The sequence below is a fragment of the Mus musculus genome, chromosome 2 (assembly GCF_000001635.26).
Source record: "Mus musculus strain C57BL/6J chromosome 2, GRCm38.p6 C57BL/6J".
In the NCBI taxonomy this organism is placed as follows: Eukaryota; Metazoa; Chordata; class Mammalia; order Rodentia; family Muridae; genus Mus; species Mus musculus.
The window spans coordinates 20,306,263-20,328,315 of record NC_000068.7 but is presented as its reverse complement, the minus strand read 5'-3'; the positions used below and the strand labels follow the sequence as shown (position 1 = coordinate 20,328,315).

Here is a 22,053-nt window from a genome sequence, read left to right as displayed (position 1 = left end):
CTACACCTCTTGGGTGAATTTGCTTATTTTTGTTCTAGAGCTTTCAGATACTCTGTAAAGCTGCTAGTGTATGCTTTCTCCAGATTCTTTATGGAGGCACTCAGAGCTATGAGTTTTCTGTTTTAGACTGCTATCATTGTGTCCCATAAGTTTGGGTATGTTGTGGCTTCATTTTCATTAAACTCTAAAAAGACTTTAATTTCTTTATTTCTTCCTTGACAGAGTGATCATTGTGTAGAGTGTTGGTAGGCTTCTATGTGCATGTGGACTTTCTATTATTTATGTTGTTATTGAAGATCAGCCTTAGTCCATTTTGATCTGATAGGATGCATGGGATTCTTTAAATATTTTTGTATCTGTGAGGCCTATTTTGTGACCGATTATATGGTCAATTTTGGAGTTCATCTTGATAAACTTGATCTTTGATGAGAATGCATTGGCATTTCTTATCTTTTTTTTTTATAACTGTAGGTTGAAAGCCAATTTTATTCAATATTAGAATGTCTAGTCCAGCTTTTTTCTTGGGACCATTTGCTTGGAAAATTGTTTTTCAGCATTTTACTCGGTCTGAGGTAGTATCTGTCTTTGTCACTGAGGTGGGTTTCCTTTATGCAGCATAATGTTGGGTTCTGTTTATGTAACCAGTCTGTTAGTCTATGTCTTTTTATTGGAGAATAATATCCAGTAATATTAAGAGATATTAAGGAAAAGTCATTGTTGCTCCCTGTTATTTTTGTTGTTAGAGTCAGAATTCTGTTTATGTGGCTATCTTCTTTTAGGTTTGTTGAAAGATTACTTTCTTGCTTTTTCTTGAGCATAGTTTCCCTCCTGGTGTTGGTGTTTTCCCTTTATTATCTTATGAAGTGTTGCATTTGTGGAAAGATATTCTGTAAATTTGATTTTGTCATGGAATGTCTTGTATTCTCCATCTATGCTAATTGAGAATTTTGCTGAGTATAGTAGCCTGGGCTGGTATTTGTGATCTCTTAGGGTCTGTGGTCATCTGCCCAGGATATTCTGGCTTTCATAGTCTCTGGTGAGAAGTCAGGTATAATTCTGTTAGGTCTGCCTTTATATGTTACTTGAACTTTTTCCCTTACTGCTTTTAATATTCTTTCCTGTTTTGTGCATTTGGTGTTTTGCTTATTATGTGACAGGAGGAATTTCTTTTCAGGTGCAAATTATTTGGAGTTTTGTAGGCTTCTTGTTTGTTCATGGGAATCTCTTTGTTTAGGTTGGGGAAGATTTCTTCTAGAATTTTATTGAAGATATTACTGGCCATTTAAATTGGAAATCTTCTTTCTTGTCTATATCTATCATCCTTAGGTTTGGGCTTCTCATTGTGTCCTGGATTTCTTGGATATCTTGGGTTAGTATCTTTTTGCATTTCACATTTTCTTTGATTATTGTGTCAATGTTTTCTATGGTATCTTCTGCACCTGAGATTCTCTCTTCCATCTCTCGTATTCTGTTGGTGATGCTTGCTTGCATCTGTGGCTCCTGTGTTCTCTCCTAGGTTTTCTGTCTCCAGAGTTGTTTCCCTTTGTGATTTCTTTATTGTTTCTACTTCCATTTTTAGATCCTGGATGGTTTTCTTCAAATCTTTCACCTGTTCAGGTGTGTGTTTCCTCTAATTCTAATTCTAAGTTTTTGAGTTTCCTCTTTAATGGTTTCTACCTTTTTTACCCGTGTTTTCCTGTATTTCTTTAAGGAAGTTATTTATGTTCTTATAGTCCTTCATCATCATCATGAGGAGTGACTTTAGATCCATACCTTGCTTTTCTGGTGTGATGGTGTATCCAAGAGTTGCTATGGAGTGAGAGTTGGATTCTGATGATGCCAAATAACCTTTGTTTCTGTTGCTTCTTTTCTTACACTTGCCTCCTGCCATCTGATTATCTCAAGTGCTCCCTGCCCTCAATATATCTGATTGGAGCCTGTCCTGCCTGTAATCCCAGTTGAGTCAGAACTCCTTAGAGTCCAGCTTTCTTTGTGATACTTTGATTCTGGGATCCTGTGATGCTGAGATTCTGGGTATGTCAGAGTTCTTGGCAGTCAAGCTTCCTCTGAGACCCTGAGTTCCTGGTGTGACCAAGCTCCTGGGATCCCGGGTGTGTTAGAGCACCTGGGAGTGGAGCTGACTCTGTGTGTTGTAGGGCTGGCTGTGGAGTTTGTGCCCAAGCTCTGCTCAGGGCACCGTCCCTGACTGACTGGGCAATTTTTTTTCTATAAAGAGACATAGAGTAGATATTTTATTCCTTCCAAGAAGAATGATCTCTGCCCAGTAATTAAGCTTTGCACATGGAAACAGTCACAGACAAAAATGTAAATCAGTGAGTAAGGCTGTGTTTCAATAAAGCTTTATTACAAAAACACACAGTTGGACATGTGCTGTATGGTGAGTTCCATTCTGTAGCAGCCATTTAAAATAGTTTTGTGAATTTTATTCAGATTTTTTTTGTCTCCCCAAGTACTGTCTGCAATATGGATTCTTTTCCCCACACTTTGGATGGGTGAACTTCTGTGTTATGACTCTCAACCTAGGTGTGAACAATTTCTGAAATTTACATCATCCAAAAATTTGGATATTAAATCATTTAGTGGCTTGAGGTAAGATTCAGTTCCACAAACAGCCAATGCTGAATCTAACATAACTATACACAATACTATTTGACAATCTATATTTCAGCATGCTTTTGCAACTTATTAATGGAACAGGCTATGGCCAACTCTCACAAAAATAGAGGAGAAAGAGCTGACTTAACAAACAGCACAAAGAAAAAAGGCAGCTTTGCTAGGACAGGTATAGAGACAGGTTGCAGAGAGAGAGCAAGCTAGACACAGGTGAAGACAGAACAATCTAGAGAAACCCTCTGGAGTGCTGGATATCACTGGCTGAGCTTGACTTGCAACATTTCTTTTTTCTCAGCTACAAGACAGAGGCTTCCGAGGTCAGATTCCTCAACTTCCTACTTAAATGTGGCACAAAGACTTCTTGATATACCACTCCAGTTTCTAAGAATCCTTCAAGAAACATTTTTAATGCTTTCAATACAAGTTGCTTTACACCACGAGGCCACCCATCTGTGCTTCTACATTGTAAAGGAATCTTAAAATCATTTAGGATGTGCTTCATTATGCTATAAAATTGTCAATGCCAAGAAGGGTTTTTCTTTCTTTCCTTTTATTGCAAAACACTCCCATACATAGAAGAGTGAATGACTTATCTGAACCAACAAGAGGAGTTGGAAACTGTCTGGAAAATTGTACCAAAAAATGTGTTAGACAGCCAGGTTGTGGTGGGGGCTGAAACTCTATAATCACAGTGTGATTCCCATGTACTGTTTTAAGAATTTTGTTAGCTTTGAGTACAAATCAATTTTTTTTTCTATTTTCAGAGTAGAATTCTGAAGTAAAGATGTACTATTTCTTCTTGTGTCTACAGGTGTACTAGAGCATATCATTTCAACACAGACACCTGAAAACATTGGATGCCTTAATTCATCGTTACTTGTAAGTAATGATACTGTATTCAGGTGAGATTTAAATACCTCTGAGCCTGACCAAGAGGGTATGACCTTTTACCTACTTTAGAATGCAAAAGACTCAGTTGCTAAAATTCTTTTCCTGCTCCTAAGGAGAAAGACAATGTTGGGATTTTTAAGCAGCCCTTCAGCCCTTACAAAGGCAAGTGTATTTCTTCTCTCATTGTAATTTAAAGAGGTGACAGTCGCTTGCTTTTAACTACAAAGCATCAAATGCACATAAATGTCCAGATCAATAGAGCAAAATCTTAAAATAGAAAGAACAAAGCAGGGGCTGGTCCTTAACTAGCAGGTGCTTGGTAAAATGCGGGGCGACATTTAATTCAACTACAGGTCACAAACCAACAAATAACCTACTGTTTTCTGTGGCTCTGATAAGATTCCTTTCTGGTTTCCACAGGTTTTAAAATGTGCTAACTTAATGATGGCAGGGATAATAGGAAATCAAGGAGAGAGTAAAGTTGAATAGAACCAAAAATGTGCTAAGAGTCTGCGAAAAGCCTTCATGTGTAAGCATGGATAGTAAAGAAGAAGTCATATTCCTTAAACACCTTGAAAATCATGCACCTGGTCCATCATCAGGGGAAATGTGAGTGTTTGAAACATCGCTAAAAGTCACATTTTCCCTATATTATCCTTATATATAGTCCTATTGAACTATACACATACGTTATACATAAGTCAAATATATAGAGAAAGAAGAAAATTCTTGGACTATGAAATCATAAATCTTTACAGTTGTTCCAGGCTCATAAACACATAAGCAACCACTTGAAATCCTTATTATTAAGGAACCACAAGTCAACATTGTGCTGAGTGACACTTCATGCTCACTAGGGTTGAGGATGAAAAAGAATGCCGACACAAATTCAAAAGTAATGAGTTGAGAGGAAGCATAAAAACTGGAGTATGTATTCACTGATGGAAAGACTGCAAAATGGCACTGCCACCAGGAGAAGTGGTGTGGCGGTTTCTGAACTAATTAATCAAGCAAATTGATGTCATTTAGGAGTTTTTTTCTGGATTTATGCTCAAGAAAGAGCAGGGACTAGAATAGGTAGCTGGGAAACCATGTACACAGGAATGCTATCAAAATATACAAAAAACATACGGGGATCTCAAGAATTCAATGAGAGGTGACTGGATAAAGAATATATATGTATATATTCCATGTAAGCAATGAAGTATTATCTACCTTAAAGAGATGGGAGTTCTGACATATATGTTAAAGTATGGATAATTTTGAGGACATTTTTCTCCAAGTGGAATGATGAAGCTGCCCAAGACAAATACCATATAGGTCTATGTAATTGCGTAGCTGAAAGAGATTTATGGGGGAAGAAATCATTGTGAGTTTTAGGGGACAGGAAAGGAAATAAGGAGAGTTTTAGTTGAAGAATATTAAATATTCTGGAGATGGAGGATAGCAATGGTTGCACAATCTGAAGACCTAAAGCCATGGAACTTTGAACGTTAGAGTGAACAAAATAATATTTGATGTTTTATATATTTTATCACAATAAAAAAGTATGGCCAGAGAGATGGCTCAGTAGATAAAGGTGCTTGCTGCCAAGTCTGACAATGTGGGTTTAATGCTTGGGACCCTCATAGTGGAAGCAGAGAACCAACTCCTGTAAATTGTCTTCCAACCTGCATATGTATCTGTATGCATGCTCATGTGTGTGTGTGTGTGTGTGTGTGTGTGTGTGTGTGTGTGTGTGTGTGTACACGTGCACGCGCGCACACACACACACACACACACACACAGAGGAAAAGTATCTTCAAGTTTGAAGTGTTTCTTGGTGGCAGAGCACATGTGTAGTTAACCGTGTTGTTGTTGCTGTTGGAATATCTGGCATTACTCAGGTGAGTTCTGGGATTGAGCTCAGGTTATTGGGCTTGGCTGCTAATGCCATCTGGCCACCATAGCAAGAGAACTTGTCTGTTATTCTACCACCAGACACATGATGTGGTTCTCCTTCTGAGGTCTCACTATGGCTGCCAGCACATCTCAGCACACCTTCTTGCTTTGTCACACTGTGACAATGCCAAAGTCATGATGCAATCATTTGGTTTGGGAAGTGACCTCCTTCTCTCTCTAACTTTAACAAATATATTTCATACTAGCCCTTTCGGGCATGGTCTTAGACTAACTAAAAATCAAACAGCCCAATGAAGACTTTGAAAATAACTTTTTGGGCCAGAGGGCTTGAAGATAGAATCTTCATAATCATTATTAGCCAGTTTCCTCTCTATGCCTCAAGGAATGAAGCCTCTGAAATCATTGTCTTTCTTTATTTCTCTCACACATTCTGTCAATTGTGCTAGTCATGGCCTTGTCACGAGACAAGATGTTGGGGGGGGGATGCCTTAAGGAAGACAGATTATTTATTTATTTATTTATTTATTTATTTATTTTTATTTTTTTAGGTTCACTTTTGCAGAAGTTTGTCCCTCATGGTAGGAAACAGATGGTGGACACTCAGAGGCATGATCTAATGGTCTCCCAGGTATAAAAATAACTCTTTTTCTGCAGAGGTAATTGTCACCTCAAGAGCTTAATGACTCCATCTGCTAAGCTAGACCTAGTCCTGGAAGCTTCTAGACTTTGTATATTATTGTCTAGGCCTAGAATGCTCTCAGTTTCTGAGACTTACTGTTGAATAAGAATACCTCTTCCTAGTTCTGTCTGAACTCTGGCTGGTTTGTTCAAGTCAGCTGTTCTGGATCAAAATTCCTCTTCGCGCTGAATGATTGAATTTGGCTTCTTTTAGCTTTTGGCTGAATTTCTCTCTTTGGCCTCATACTACATTTAGGAATATGTTCTAATCTCCTGGCTCCTTCTCATTCTCTAGATTGTTGTCTTCACCTGTATCTAGCTTGTTCTCTCTCTGCAACCTGTCTCTATACCTGTCCTAGCAAAGCTGCCTTTTTTCTTTGTGCTGTTTGTTTTTAAGTCACCTCTCTTTCTCCTTTGTTTTTGTGAAAGTTGGCCATATCCTGTTCTGTCAAATCTTTCTCTGATTCATCACTTTGTCTGCCACTTAATTAGACATCACTTTCAAACCTGGGTTCTTCCTTCTACAAACTAACCTTACCTTCACTGTTGGGATTAAAGGTGTGTACTAAGGCTGAGACACACCACAACTAGAAGAAAGTTTTTCAAGTAAACAACAAAATCTTGGATATCACAGTGTGACAAAACATACTACAACACCTAGGTAGATCCCAATCCATTCCAAGTAGCAGTACACATGCTCTCTAGCTGAGCAGAGCTAATCTCTACCCCTGAAAATGACTCTCCAGATGTCATTTCCTGATCTCTTAAGTCCCTGTATTGGGCATGGCAGTTTATGGAGACATTTGTTTCTTGGGAGATTCAACAAATTCTTTTTATAAGGAGGAAGAAATCTCCCCTATCACCCCAGAATCCCTGACAGCAGGTCCTTCAGACCCAACTTTCCAAAGTTTACCCTGAGTTATTTTCCAGAAACTTCTGGACTGTAGTGTTCTATTTCTCTTGAGAAGCTAAACATTCACTGAGCACCCTGTGCTCTCATCTTTGTGAATGAAAAAAAGTTCATTCTGTCCTCTGGATGCTCTTCAAGGATCATGAAATCGTTCATACCATTCATTATTTGGGAACACAGCCCTTATATCTCTGCAGACTCATATTCACAATCAAAGCACCTTTGATATTTATGTAAAAAAAGAAGCATTTTGGTTTGACCCATTTCTCTTTCTATACATTTTTAAGTTGCTATCGTACCCAAGGCCCTCAAGAGCTTCCTTTTAGATGCTTGTTTCTCTGATCTGAGATGATATGGATGATAAGATTCTTTGTTTCCTTACAAAAACGTAGACAAAAAAAAATGTAAGCATTGTGAGCAACTAGGAAAATTCTGAAGTAGAAGTTTATTCTTCATTATACTTTAATGCCATTTAACGCCCTCAGCTCCTACATCTTCCTGCTTCCTGGGCTCATCTTTATGTCCTCAGGGGACCCGTAATTCCAACCCACTGAAAGCTTGCTTTCTGGAAAGGATCTTCATGGGGGTATTTATAACTTGAAATATTTCCTAGGAGAAAACAAGAAGTTCGTTTTACAGCACTAAATTATAAAATGTAAAACAAAACACTTATTTATGGAAGCAGGAAACTATTGATAGACCACAAATATCAGTGGTGTAGATTTTAGGATAACTCTTCAGAAAATTTTAAAAGGATTTGAAATACTGCAAACCAAGAAGTGATGTAAGGAAAATGTAAACATAAAGACAACACAAAGGACACACCTTTTTGTATCCTTTTGAATACTTTTGTATCCTTTGGAAGTCATGTCCCACATCACCCTGAATGTATCTGGTTGCCTTTGAACCCAGATATGCCAGCATGCCTCAACTTAGTCTCAGTGATTGGCTTAATTTCTTCATAGCTTCACAATATGTATGTGTACTTTAATTTTCCTTTAAATTTTTATGTAGGCCATGAAATGATCCCATTGATGAGTGCCTTAAGTTTTGGCATTAAGCCTGGGGTACACTGTGGTATTGTGATTTCTAGATATGAGAGTCTCTGATACAGCATAACTAATTTTCACTTTGTAGGTGTAGACATGGCACAAACATCTTACAATGAATATGAATAAGTTCATCTCAGTCTCCACTTGATGAACATGTAGACTCTTCCCCAGAGATCAAAAGTTATTAGTCATGTTTATTAAAAATCTTTTCTTGATTCTCTTTCATTATCTATTTCTCTACCCATGTGCTATATCTTTTTATGTAAACAAGTAAGGGCAAATGAACATAAAAATAGCTAATGTGTGTTCACACATGTGAGAAGCCAACTGTATTAGTTACTGTGATCATTACTGTGACACAATAACGTACAGATGCAACTCAAGGGAGAAAGTCACATTTGGTTCAGGATTTCAGACCATCATAGCACAGAAGGTATGCTCTAGGGCAATAGGAGTTCCTCAGATGGCCTTCTGGTCATGACAGAGTGAATGGCAGAAAGGAGCAATAACCTTCAAAGACTTGTACACTGTGACCAGCCCTGTTCCTGCAGCTAGATGTTCAATAGCCTCCCCAAACACAGCCACCAGCTGTAAACTAAATGTTCAAACACATGAGCCTATGGTATGTGTGTGTGTGTGTGTGTGTGTGTGTGTATTGTGTGTGTGTGAGAGAGAGAGAGAGAGTGTGTTGGGAGAGCACATTTCACGTTCAAACCATAGGATCAGCCACTTCCACTGTCCCTGGGACTTTTTTTTTTTTAACATGTTCAGTCTTTTCTATACAATGTGGATACTGTTATTATATGGATAAGGAACCTGAGCTCAGAGAAAGAGAATATAGCCAGGTAGTTACTGTTAGATACTCACAATGTAGTCACAGTCTCTTCACAGAGATTGTGCTATTTGACACTACACAAATCACAGTGCTGTTGTACATAACGATATTTTGGGATACATCAAATCATATTCAGATGTATATCAGGGGCGAACAGGATGGCTTACTGGATAAAGGCATTTGTTGCACAAGTGACTTGAGATAAATCCCTCCAAACACATATAAAGGTAGAAGAGAACTGACTCCAACTCGATTCCTCTGTCCCTCACACATGCGCCATGGAATGTGTTCTACTCCAACAACAACAACAACAACATTTATTTATTTACATAAGATATCCTTAGACCCTTGTTGTTGTAAGCAAATATTATACCTATTTTTCAAATTTTGTGCATAACCCAAACTATTAAAATTTTATTAGATCTGCAAGGACATTTATATCATCTAGTTTTATATATATCAATTTGCATTGTACATTTTCCAGTTTTCTTATTAGATGATTTATTTTTTAAATCATTTTTCATAATATTCTATACACTGTACACCTTTTATAAAATATATTTATGGGTGCCTTATATTACTTTCACTACAGAAAGCGACACATTTTAATGTTGTATTTTTCTATTCCTTGCTATTTGAGGTAACATAATTGACTTAGATAGTTCCCAACTTGCTTGCAGCAATAGCTAAGTAAAAGGGAGGGCAATTACTCTTCTCCATTAAGTACTAGGAAAAGAAGCACAGGATGGAAAACAATTGTTGTATGATCTGCAGCACAGTGATTGCTCTGAGGATTCAAAAAAAACCAAAAAACCAAAAATGAGTTAAGCTCAACATAGCTCCAGGTTACTGACTGGAGTTTCCAGGTCAGAGTGCATGAGGGGATAGCACAGCAGAGCTTGGTGGTCATTCGGAGGTGAGAAGACACAGTTCGCAGCTCTGAGAGGCTAACGTGTAACAAAATGTCAGAGGAGAAATTGCCTGAGATATAGAGATAGAAAGACACGTGGAGAATTTTTTTCTGGTTAATGGAATTAAATTAGAAACCAGTAACAGAGACGCTTGAACAATGCTCAAATATTTGGAAGTTAAGCAACAATCATCTAAATACCTCCCTACTCTACCTACCCCACCTCACTCTCACAAAGGAGAAACACGAAATCAGTAAATGCTTTGAATAGGATGAAAATAAGAATGTGGTGTGTTGACATCAGGCAAATGTTTCTGAGGCTTAATGGTAAGGGACAACATGGATGAGGTGACGCCACATAAAGTGTCTGGTTTGACAACACCTAGGCCTCACATCATAATGTAAGCCAGGATACTACTTTACAAAAGATTCAGTCTAAACTATGCATGAAGTGGGTAAGTTGTCACATATCTGTAATTCCAACAACTTGGGGGACTGAGGCAGGAGGACTGGACATTTGAGGTCTACCTAGGCTCAAGTTAAATAGAAAAGGGCTAAGGTTACAGATGAGAGGTAAAGTATTTGTTTATCACATGCAAGGCCAGAGATTGGATTCCCAGTGCTACGAGCCAGGCTGCAAATGAAACCAGGAGCAAATATGTGTTTGAATTGGCATGACCTGTGGAGGACTCCATAACCAGTCAGTCAGAACCAGTGGTTAACTGGCAAAGCCATTACCTATATGGCCAGGCTCGAGAGGGATGCAAAGCATTTCTCAGTAGACCAAATATGAGTGCTTATAAATCAGTGTGTAAAGACTATCAACTGTGGCTACTGTTTACCCACAGAGATCTCCTCCCCAGAATAGCCATCCTTCTCCCCTGCACCCCTGTGATGTACTGAGAACACACTGAGGTTCCAGGTTGTAGAGGCAGTATGGGTTAGAGAACCCCACCTGACCACAGCTTCACTGTATGTGTGTCTGTCCTCTTTTCATTCCCTTGCTGCCTCTAGCTAGGGTTCTGGAACACAGGCTATGCAGGCCAATGCACAATGCCAAGAAATAAACAAACAAATCAGTAATCACGAAGCAATACAAAACAGAAACCAATATAGTAGATAGACAAGGGAAATCAATGGGGGAAAATATTAGTACAACCTAAAGCTTGATGCATGGAAGGATCAATAATATGTTCAAGACTCAACCAGGACTGAGAAAAAAGAAAAACAACAGTCTACCATAACTGGGGATGAACTAAGATACCACAATGTAAAGGAACGATTACGAACAGTTATACTAATAATCTTTACAACTTAGTGCAAATATACAAGTTGGTTTAAAGATAGAAACTGCCAGCTTGTTATAGAAGGTACAAGCAATAGACATAAAATGAGCTGAGTCTTTCTTCTGATTGAGAGTGGTGCTGCCATGCCTGTGATGCTAGCAGTCAGGGGGCAGAGGCTGAACGATCACAAGTTCTAAGCCAGCCTGAGCCACATCTTATGGAGGTAATTCCTTAACTGAAGTTTCTTCCTCCCAAGTATCTATGGGTTGTGTCAACTTGACAGCTGAAGCTAGCTATGACACATGGTAAGAAATCATCTAAGAACTAAGGATCCAACCAAGCAAGCAAGGAAGCAAGCAAGCAAAGGGATTGAGTTAATGGTGAAAAACATTACAAAGATGAAACCTCCAGGCTGACATTGTTTCTTTGGTGAATTCATGCTCTTTCCCCAATCTGGAAAAATTCACACAAATACTACCAATGTTCTTTCAGGACAGAAGGAGGAGACATTTTAACTCATTTTATGAAATCATATTACACAAGAATGAAATCCCATGATTTGAGGCAACATGGAACCAGGCTACATTATAGCAAGTAAACTACTACTCAGACAAAGGCAAAACTTAGGTAAGAGATTGGTTCCATTGAAGGTTGGATAGTATTCACTGGTAAGGAAGGGCAGAGAAAAGCCAGAAAAGAGGTCACAAAATAATGAGAAGAAATATATTTCAACGTTTGACAGCACTTCAGAGTGACTGTAGCTTACAAAATAATTTACATAAATTCTATTAGGCCACAGGAATTCAGGATCTCAATACAATTAATGACAAGTGGATAAAGGGGTGCTAATCACCTCAAGTTGATCAGCATGACTGTACATGTTTCACATTACATCATGGAACCCTACAAATACATGCAAGATGGAAAAGCAGACTGCTGTCGATTTAGCTAAGTTGGTAGCATGCTTGCCTATCACACATGGGCCCAGGGATGGATGGGCAGAACAGCTTAGGCCTGTACTCTCAGTTGCCCAGAGATACAGGCAGGAAGACCAAATGTTCCTTGGCTACATAATGAGTTTGAAGCTAGCTTGTGATAGGTAAGACCAGTGCAAAGAAAGAAAAATAGCCTTAGTAAGAAGATACAAAATTCTACTAAATTTACCATTCATTTATAATCAAATTTCTCAGTCATCTAGGAATAAAAGCAAGCTTCTAAATCTGATAAACAACACCCTTGATTACAAAACCAAGGCAAACACCTCACTGATGGACCGACTGCCTTCAGCCTGGAGAGAGAGACAGAGAGAGACAGAGAGAGACAGAGAGAGACAGAGAGAGAGAGAGAGGGAGAGAGAGAGAGAGAGAGACAGAATTGCTTGCTTTTACTATTCCTACAACAACAAAACAAATAAAAAGAAACAAAAGGTACTCAGATTAGAAAGGAAAACATAAAACCATTTATACTCATGGACAACAAGACATAAAACCATTTATACTCATGGACAACAAGATTGTTCATGAAGAAAACCCCAAAGAGTCTATAATAAAGAACTTGAGCATGGGAAGCAAGTTTAGCAAGTTCTCAGGAGGTGAAATGAAAATATGAAATTAATTACTTGTCAAAGGGGACTTGAAAATAAAATTCAAAACTATATTCCATCATAGAACCAAACATGTAACATATGTGGAGGCAGCTATCACAAAACACATGCACATCTTGCACAGCAACCTCAAAACTTTGTCTAGGGAAACTGAGGAAGACACCAGCACACTAATGCAGACACACTGTGCTTATAGGTTGGAAACTCAAATTCCGTTGCCTTCAATTTTCCTCAGTTCTGGAGATCTGCTGTATATCCAACTATAACCCCATCCAGCCTGGATAGAGAAACTGGAAAGAGAATCCTAAAACGTAAAATGTAAAAGACCTAGAATGGTCAATTTTTACAATGAATGAGAATAGTGTAAAAGTCAATGGATAACGATTAAAAACTCCAGATACAGATCCACATGCCCATGAGCATTTGGCTTTGAAAAATATACCGGAGCAAATAAGTGGGCAAAGGGTAATTACAGCAAATTGAACTAGAATAATTGGGCTTTTCAGGGAAACACATAAGCCTGGATCCTTACTCGGCAGCAAAGACAAATGCTTGTTCAAAACAGATTAAAAACAAAAGCGAAGCATCCAAACTTAAGACATTTAAAAGAAACAGAGGAGAAAACCTCGGTTAAATCAGTAATTTTCAGACGATGTCAGGAGTGGTGGCATATGCCTTCAAGTGGACTTCTGTGAGTTCGTGGTCAGCCTGGTCTAAAGGTAAAAGTGAGCTCCAGGCCAGCCAGGGATACACAGAGCGCTCTGTATCAAAAGAAAATATATTTTAGGCTATGAGATTAGAGAATCATAGAAGAATCTTTTAAAAATTATACTTCATAAGAAACTTGTATTTTTTCTTCAAAAGTTACACTTCTAGAAATGCATAGATAAGGTACAGATCTAAGCATATTTTCTAAAACAGATAAGTCATCGAGCACTTAACAACTATAATATACAGGTAACACTTATGAATCATTATAAATGGGTAAAATATTTGGCAGCAATTCATTAAGTGAGATTTAGAAATTGCCAGTGAACACTGGATGCTCTACTCATTGCTCATTAAGAAAATGCAAATTAAATTCTCATGAGGATGCCTGAAGTCATAAATACAACACCAAGTGCTATGCAAATGTAGAGTGAGTGGGATGCTCACATACCACTGCTGACGGACAAAGATGCGACCACCTGGAAAAGGAGTGTAGCATTCTCCTGGACCGTGTTATGTAGTTATCCACAATGTGCCAATTCTACTACTACAAGTTTATTTAAGAGGCTGCAGGGATGGAGAGATGACTCAGTGGTTACAAGCACTGGCTGCTCTTCCAGAGGTTCTGAGTTCAATTCCCAGCAACCACATGGTGGCTCACAACCATCTATAAAGAGATATGAAAGCTAGGTCCACATTCAGGTGCACCCAAATATTCAGCTATGTTCATTCAGTTTAGCTGAGGTATATTTAATACCTTTATTAATAGAGTTATGTTTACATCTGTCATTGTTTTCTAAGTGTTTTCTGCTTGTTTTTTCTTTTCTATTTTCCTTACGATCTTGTTCAAGATGAATATGTGTCCCATTATTAATTCCTTTGTTCTGTTTTCATTAGTCTGCACTACTAGATCTAGTTTTATACAATCTACATAGTTTGATACTGATTTTATTCCACCTTTACTTCAATAGAGTCCTACCACTCTGTGCTAATATTCATGTATCTTGTCCATAAAAATAAGTCAATATATCTTATATTGTACACATATGTACATATAACACATATATGATACTGCATACACAAATTTACAAGGATGAACACAACACTGTAATGCTCAATGACCACTTTCTGTATTTTTATGGTATTTTCTAGAAATTAAAAAAGTTCTTAAATTTCCTTATGTATTTATTGGGTTTAAAACTTTTCATTTCCTCCTTTGAATACACATTTCAAAAGTTGTCAGTGATCTCACAACAAAACCACTTTCTCTTACTGATATTACTTTTTGACTTAGCATACAAAGTCACAAGTTTCACCATGGCATTTTCATATATAATCTGTATGTTCCCTTTCCCACCCACCCTTGTCCTCTTGCCCTTTTTGTCCATTTTCTTTTTATCCTTCAAACAGAACCCTTTTACTTTCAAGTCATGCGTATTCTATTGCCCCTCCATACACTGTGTTAAGCCTTTCCTTCCCTCAGTCCCATAAAAATTCAAGTCCATGATCTGCATAAGGGAGAAAACAACATGTCATGTCTGTCTATCTGAGTCTGGCTTCTTTTACTTTACATGACGACATTCAATTCTATCTGTATTCAAAAAAATGTCCTTTCATTTTTCTTTACGGTTGAAAAAAATCTCACTGTATATATCTAACACATGTGTTTAATCATTTGTCTGTTGACAGACATCTTAAGCTGGGTCTATTTCTTAGCTGTTCTGAACAATTCAGGAAAAAGTCATGGATATGCAGCATCTGCAAGATAGAGCTCAATTCTGAGTATATTCCCAGAAATGCTGGACCCGCATCTTATGGTCCTTCCATTGGTTTATTGAGAAGCCTGCATGGTCCACATCCCACCAGCAGTGAATGAATTTTCCTCTCTGTCCACATCCTGGCCAGCACTTGTGTCTTCTTTTTCCTTCGCTATTCATTCTGGCAGTAAGATGGTATTCCAAAGTAGTTTTACTTTTCTCTGATAGTTAGGGCTGCTGAGCACTTTTCACCTATTTATTGGCGTTTGCTTTTATCCTTTTGAGAACTGTTTATTCAGTTCAATAGCTCACTTATTGATCAGAAGATCTCCAGTTTCTCTTGTGTGTTAATTCAATTTGTTTAGGTCTTTATTTGCTCTAGATATTAACTGCCAAGCACAGCTGACAATTCGTCTCCTATTCTATAGGCTAGCTCTTGACTCTGGTCAATTTCTTTTGCTGTCAGAGGTTTTGTTTTTGTTTTTATGATGCAATCTTATTTATCAATTCTTATTTCCTGTGTTATTGGAATCATTTTCAGAAAGTTCTTACCTATATCTGTATCTTGAAATGTTTTCTCTCTTTTCCATTAGCAGTTTCATTATTTTGAGCCTTATATTAAAGTCATTGATCCCCTTTTGAATCAATTTTTGATCAGGGTGAGAGGTATGGATCAAATTTCAAGCCCGAGCAAATTGAAATCCACTTTTCCAGCACTACCCATTGAAGAGGCTTGTCTGCTTTTTCAAGTTTGTTTTCCAAACTCATAGTCATGAATTCTCATTGTTGCCTTGGCTGAGGGTGTTTTCAAGAGTCTAAACCCAAGAAGGAAAACTCAGTCTGAATGTGGGCAGCATCAATGGGGCTGCGATCCTAGACTGAATGAGAGGACTCATGGTTATGGACACAGTGTCACTAGCTGCCTCATGCTTCTGCTGTCATGGCTACCCTGACACAACACACTGTACACTCTGTACCGCTGTGAACCAAAATAATTCTTGCTTTCTTCAAATGTCTTTGTCAAGTGTTTTGGCAAAGCAATGAGAAAAGGAACCAATATAATAACACCTTTGTTGGAAATTGGGTGGCTATTGCGCTGTGCATTTATTTCTGGGTTCTCTGTTTTTCAACAGTTCTATGTCTCTGTTTGCGTGGCAACATCCTGCTCTGTTGCTTAGGTCTTAGAGCATACGTTCAGGCCAGGTACTGTGATACTTTAGTATTGCTCTTCCTGCTTAGGAGTGCTTTGTCTATTCAAAGTCTTTTGTGTTTTCACATGAATTTTAGGGCTTGATTTCAGTCTTGATAAGATTTTCATTGGAATATTGGTAGGGACTGTGTTGAACCTACAGACCACTTTCAGTAATATATATGGCCATTTTCTTGATATTAATTCTTCTAGTCTATGAGTATGGAATAGAAGAAAATGCTTCATTTTTATTTTTATTTTCTATTTTTTTAAACTCATGTTTTTACTTTCTATGCATCAGTGTTTTGCCTGCCTATGTCTGTGTGCCAGTGAAGGCCAGAAGAGAGCATCATAGGATTCACTAGGACTGGAGTTACAGACAGTTGTGAACTGCTGCTGTGTTGGCGCTGGAAATCAAACCTGGATCCTCCACAAAAGTAGCCAGTGCTCCCAGCCAGGGAGCCATCACTCCGGCCCCCCCCTTACTGTTTCTTTTTTTTAGTTATTATTTTATTTTATTAGATATTTTCTTTATTTACATTTCAAATGCTATCCTGAAAGTTCCCTATACTCTCCCCCGCGCCCTGCTCCCCTGCCAAACCACTCCCACTTCTTGGCCCTGGAGTTCCCCTGTACTGGGGCATATAAAGTTTGCAAGACCTAGGAGCCTCTCTTCCCAATGTTGGCCGACTAGGTCATCTTCTGCTACGTATGCAGCTAGAGACATGAGCTCTGGGGGTACTGGTTAGTTCATATTGTTGTTCCTCCAAAAGGGTTGCAGAACCCTTCAGCTCCTTGGGTACTTTCTCTAGCTCCTCCATTGGGGGCCCTGTGATTCATCCTTTAGATGACTGTGAGCATCCAGTTCTGTATTTGCCAGGCACTGGCATAGCCTCTTATGAGACAGCTATATCAGGGTCCCTTCAGCAAAATCTTGCTGGCATATGCAATAATGTCTGGGTTTGGTGACTGATTATGGGATGGGTCCCCGGGTGGGGTAGTCTCTGGATAGTCCATCCTTTTGACTTAGCTCCAAACTTTGTCTCTGTAACTCCTTTCATGGGTATTTTGTTCCCTATTCTAAGGAGGAATGAAGTATCCACACGTTGGTCTTCCTTCTTCTTGATTTTCTTGTGTTTTGTATCTTGGGTATTCTAAGTTTCTGGGCTAATATCCACTTATCAGTGAGTGCATATCTAGTGATTTCTTTTGTGATTGGATTACCTCACTAAGGATGATATCCTCCAGATATATCTATTTGCCCAAGAATTTAATAAATTCATTGTTTTTAATAGCTGAATAGTACTCCATTGTGTAAATGTATCACATTTTCTGTATCCATTCCTCTGTTGAGGGACATCTGGGTTCTTTCCAGCTTCTGGCTATTATAAATAAGGCTGCTATGAACATAGTGGAGCATGTGTTCTTATTACCAGTTGGAACATATTTTGGGTATATGCCCAGGAGAAGTATTGTGGGCTCCACCGGTAGTACTATGTCCAATTTTCTGAGGAACCTCCAGACTGATTTCCAGAGTGGTTGTACAAGCTGGTAATCCCACCAGCAATGGAGGAGTCTTCCTCTTTCTCCACATCCTCACCAGCATCTGCTGTCACCTGAATTTTTGATCTTAGCCATTCTGACTGGTATGAGGTAGAATCTCAAGGTTGTTTTGATTTGCATTTCCCTCATGATTAAGAATGTTGAACATTTTTTCAGGTGCTTCTCTCTCTCTCTCTTTTGGTATTTCTCAGTTGAGAATTCTTTGTTTAGCTCTGTACCCCATTTTTAATGGGGTTATTTGAATTTCTGGAGTCCAGCTTCTTGAGCTCTTTGTATATATTGGATATTAGTCCCCTATCAGATTTAGGATTGGTAAAAATTCTTTCCCAATCTGTTGGTGGCCTTTTTGTCTTATTGACAATGTCTTTTGCCTTACAGAAGCTTTGCAATTTTATGAGGTCCCATTTGTCGATTCTTGATCTTACAGCACAAGCCATTGCTGTTCTGTTTAGGAATTTTTCCCCTGTGCCCATATCTTTGAGGCTTTTCCCCATTTTCTCTTTTTCTTACTGTTTCTTATGAAGAAGATCTGTGACAAATGTTTTAACAGACTTTGCTTTTAGAACAACTTTTGTGTTAGAGAAAAATTATGCAGAAAGTTCGGTGACTTTCACATGCTTCATATCTTCCTTGAGTAGTCCTCTTATAACTAACACAGTGAGTTAGAATGGCCTGCTTACCAATACCCTTGAACCAATACTGACACATTACTAACAATGTCTACATCCAGTTTTGCTCACTATGTTCTGCAGATCTATGCATTGTAACACTGCATAATGACATATATCTACCACCAGAGTACAGCACAGAATAGGGCCAATGCTTTAAAACCTCCCATGCACCAGCACCAGGCCATCTTGGGCCTGAACTCTGCAGATAGTCCCACTGTCTCCAGAGGACTCTCTACCCCACAGGTGCTCTAGCACACCCAGGATATTAGGACCACTGGTGAGTGGAGCACAACATCTGTTCAAACAGAACTGAGGGTGCCTGGGGACAGCTGGAGCCTAAACACAGGAAGCTCACCTAACCAGTGGCTTGGGTTCCTTCTGGTCAGTGCTGGTCTACCTTGGTTTAGAACTCAGTGGACAGTCCCATGGTCCCCAGAGGAGGTGTCACTTCCAGGTGCTGGATGCCAGGATGCCAGGATGCCAGGATCCCAGGAACTTGGACACACCAGGATCTCAGTATCTCAGAGGAAGCTTGACTGACAAGAACTCTGACATACCCAGAATCTTAGCATCACAGGATCCCAGAGTCACAGGATCACAAAGAAAGCTGGACTCTGAGAAGTTCTGACTCAACTGGGATTACAGGAAGTACAGACTCCAATCAGATATATTGAGGGCAGGGAGCACTTGAGATAATCAGATGGTAGGAGACAAGTGTAAGAACAGAAGCAACAGAAACTAAGGTTACTAGTTATCATCAGAACCCAACTCTCCCACCAAAGCAAGTCCTGAATACACCATCACACCAGAAAAGCAAGATATGGATCTAAAGTCACTCATGATGATGATGGAGGACTATAAGAAGGGCATAAATAACTCCCTTAAAGAATTAGAGGAGAACACATCCAAAGAGGTGAAAGAATTGACGAAAATCATCCAGGATCTAAAAATGGAAGTAGAAACATTAAAGAAATCACAAAGGGAGACAACTTTGGAGACAGAAAATCTAGGAAAGAAGACAGGAGCCATAGATGCAAGCATCACCAACAGAGTACAAGAGATAGAAGAATGAATCTCAGGTACAGAAGATGCCATAGAAAACATTGACACAACAATCAAAGAAAATGTGAAATGCAAAAAGATACTAACACAAAACATCCAGGAAATCCAGGACACAACAAGAAGACAAAACCTAAGGATAATAGGTATAGACAAGAAAGAAGATTTCCAACTTAAAGGGCCAGTAATATCTAAACAAAATTATAGAAGAAAACTTCCCTATCCTAAAGAAAGAGATGCCCATGAACATAAAAGAGACCTGCAGAACTCCAAATAGTTTGGAACCGAAAAGAAATTCCTCCCATCACATAATAATCAAAACACCAAATGCACAAAACAAAAAAAAGAATATTAAAATTAGTAAGGGAAAAAGCTCAAGTAACATATAAAGGCAGACCTATCAGAATTACACCTGACTTCTCCCCAGAGACTATGAAAGCCAGAATATCCTGTGCAGGTGTCATATAGACACGAAGAGATCACAAATGCCTGCCCAGGCTACTATACCAGCAAAACTCTCAATTACTATAGATGAAGAATCCAAGATATTCCATGACAAAATCAAATTTACACAATATTTTTCCACAACTCCAGCCCCTAAAAGATAATAAAGGGAAAACTCTAACACAAGGTGGGAAATTATGCTCTAAAACAAGCAAGAAAATAATCTTTCAACAAACCTAAAAGAACATAGCCATATAAAGAAAATTCCAACTCTAACAACAAAAATAACAGGAAGCAACAGCGATTTTTCCTCAATATGTCTTAATATCAATGGATTCATTTCCCCAATAAAAAGACATAGTCTAACAGACTGGTTACATAGATAGGACCCAACATTTTGCTGCACACAAGAAACCCACCTCAGTGACAAAGACAGATACTACCTCAGAGTAAAATGCTGGAAAACAGTTTACCAAGAAAATGGTCCCAAGACACATGCTGGAGTAGCCATTCTAATATTGAATAAAATTGACTTTCAATCTAATGTTATCCAAAAAGATAATGAGGAACACTTCATATGCATCAAAGGTAAAATTTACCAAGATGAACTCTCAATTCCAAACATCTATGCTCCAAATGCAAGGGCATTCACACTCATTAAAGAAACTTTAGTAAAGCTCAAAGCACACATTGCATCTCACGCAATTATAGTGGGAGACTTCAACACACCACTTTCATCAATGGACAGATCGTGGAAACAGAAACTAAACAGAGACACAGTGAAACTAACAGAAGTTATGAAACAAATGGATTTAACAGATATCTACAGAACATTTTATCCTAAAACAAAAGGATATACCTTCCTCTGAGCACCTCATGGTACCTTCTCCAAAATTGACCATATAATTGGTCACAAAACAGGCCTCAACAGATAAAAAAATATTGAAATTATCCCATGCATCCTATCAGGTCAAAATGGAGTAAGGCTGATCTTCAACAACAACATAAATAATAGAAAGCCCACATACACATGGAAGCTGACCAACACTCTACTCAATGATAACTCCATCAAGGAAGAAATAAAGAAATTAAAGACTTTTTAGAGTTTAATGAAAATGAAGCCACAACATACCCAAACTTATGGGACACAATGATAGCAGTCTAAAACGGAAAACTCATAGCTCTGAGTGCCTCCATAAAGAACCTGGAGAAAGCATATACTAGCAGCTTGACAGCACACCTGAAAGCTCTAGAACAAAAGGAAGCAAATTCACCCAAGAGGAGTAGATGGCAGGACATACTCAATTCATGGCTGAAATCAACCAAATAGAAAGAAAAAGAACTATGCAAAGAATCAACCAAACCAGGAGCTGGTTCTTTGAGAAAATCAACAAGATATAAAAACTCTTAGCCCAGATTAACTAGAGGGCACAGGGACATTATCCTTATTAACAAAATCAGAAATGAAAAGAGAGACTTAAAAACAGATTCTGAGGAAATTCAAACAGCACCAGATCCTACTACAAAAGTCTTTATTCAACAATACTGGAAAACCTGGATGAAATAGACAATTTCCTAGACAAATACCAGGTACCAAAATTAAATCAGGGTCAGATTAATGATCTAAACAGTCCCATGTTACCTAAAGAAATAGAAACAGTCATTAGTAGTCACCTAACCAAAAAGCCCAGGACCAGATGAGTTTAGTGCAGAGTTCTATCAGACCTTCAAAGAGGATCTAATTCCAATAGTCCTCAAACTATTCCACAAAATAGAAACAGAAGGTACTCTACTCAATTCGTTCTATGAAGTCACAATTACTCTGATACCTAAACCACACAAAGACCCAATAAAGAGAACTTCAGACCAATTTCCCTAATGAATATCAATGCAAAAATACTCAGTAAAATCCTTGCAAACCAAATCCAAGAACACACCAAAACAATCATCCATCATGATCA

At 38.4% G+C, this 22,053-nt stretch overlaps 1 protein-coding gene and 1 long non-coding RNA gene across 13 annotated transcripts in view; one reads left to right on the top strand and one right to left on the bottom strand.

The window, feature by feature from the left end:
• The window catches only part of Etl4 (enhancer trap locus 4), a 900,329-nt gene that overhangs the window by 482,220 nt on the left and 396,056 nt on the right, over window positions 1-22,053 (bottom strand). The gene's annotated exons all lie outside the window — the stretch shown is intronic.
• Window positions 1-22,053, top strand: part of Gm17171 — a 34,786-nt gene that overhangs the window by 4,944 nt on the left and 7,789 nt on the right. The window contains exons 2-4 of one of the 3 annotated variants that reach the window (XR_003953994.1): window positions 3,446-3,513; window positions 3,946-4,134; window positions 5,976-6,055. This is a non-coding gene — a long non-coding RNA (predicted gene 17171). The remainder of the gene's footprint in view (window positions 1-3,445; window positions 3,514-3,945; window positions 4,135-5,975; window positions 6,056-22,053) is intronic. The other 2 variants (XR_003953995.1, XR_003953996.1) reach the window with 2 other exon arrangements.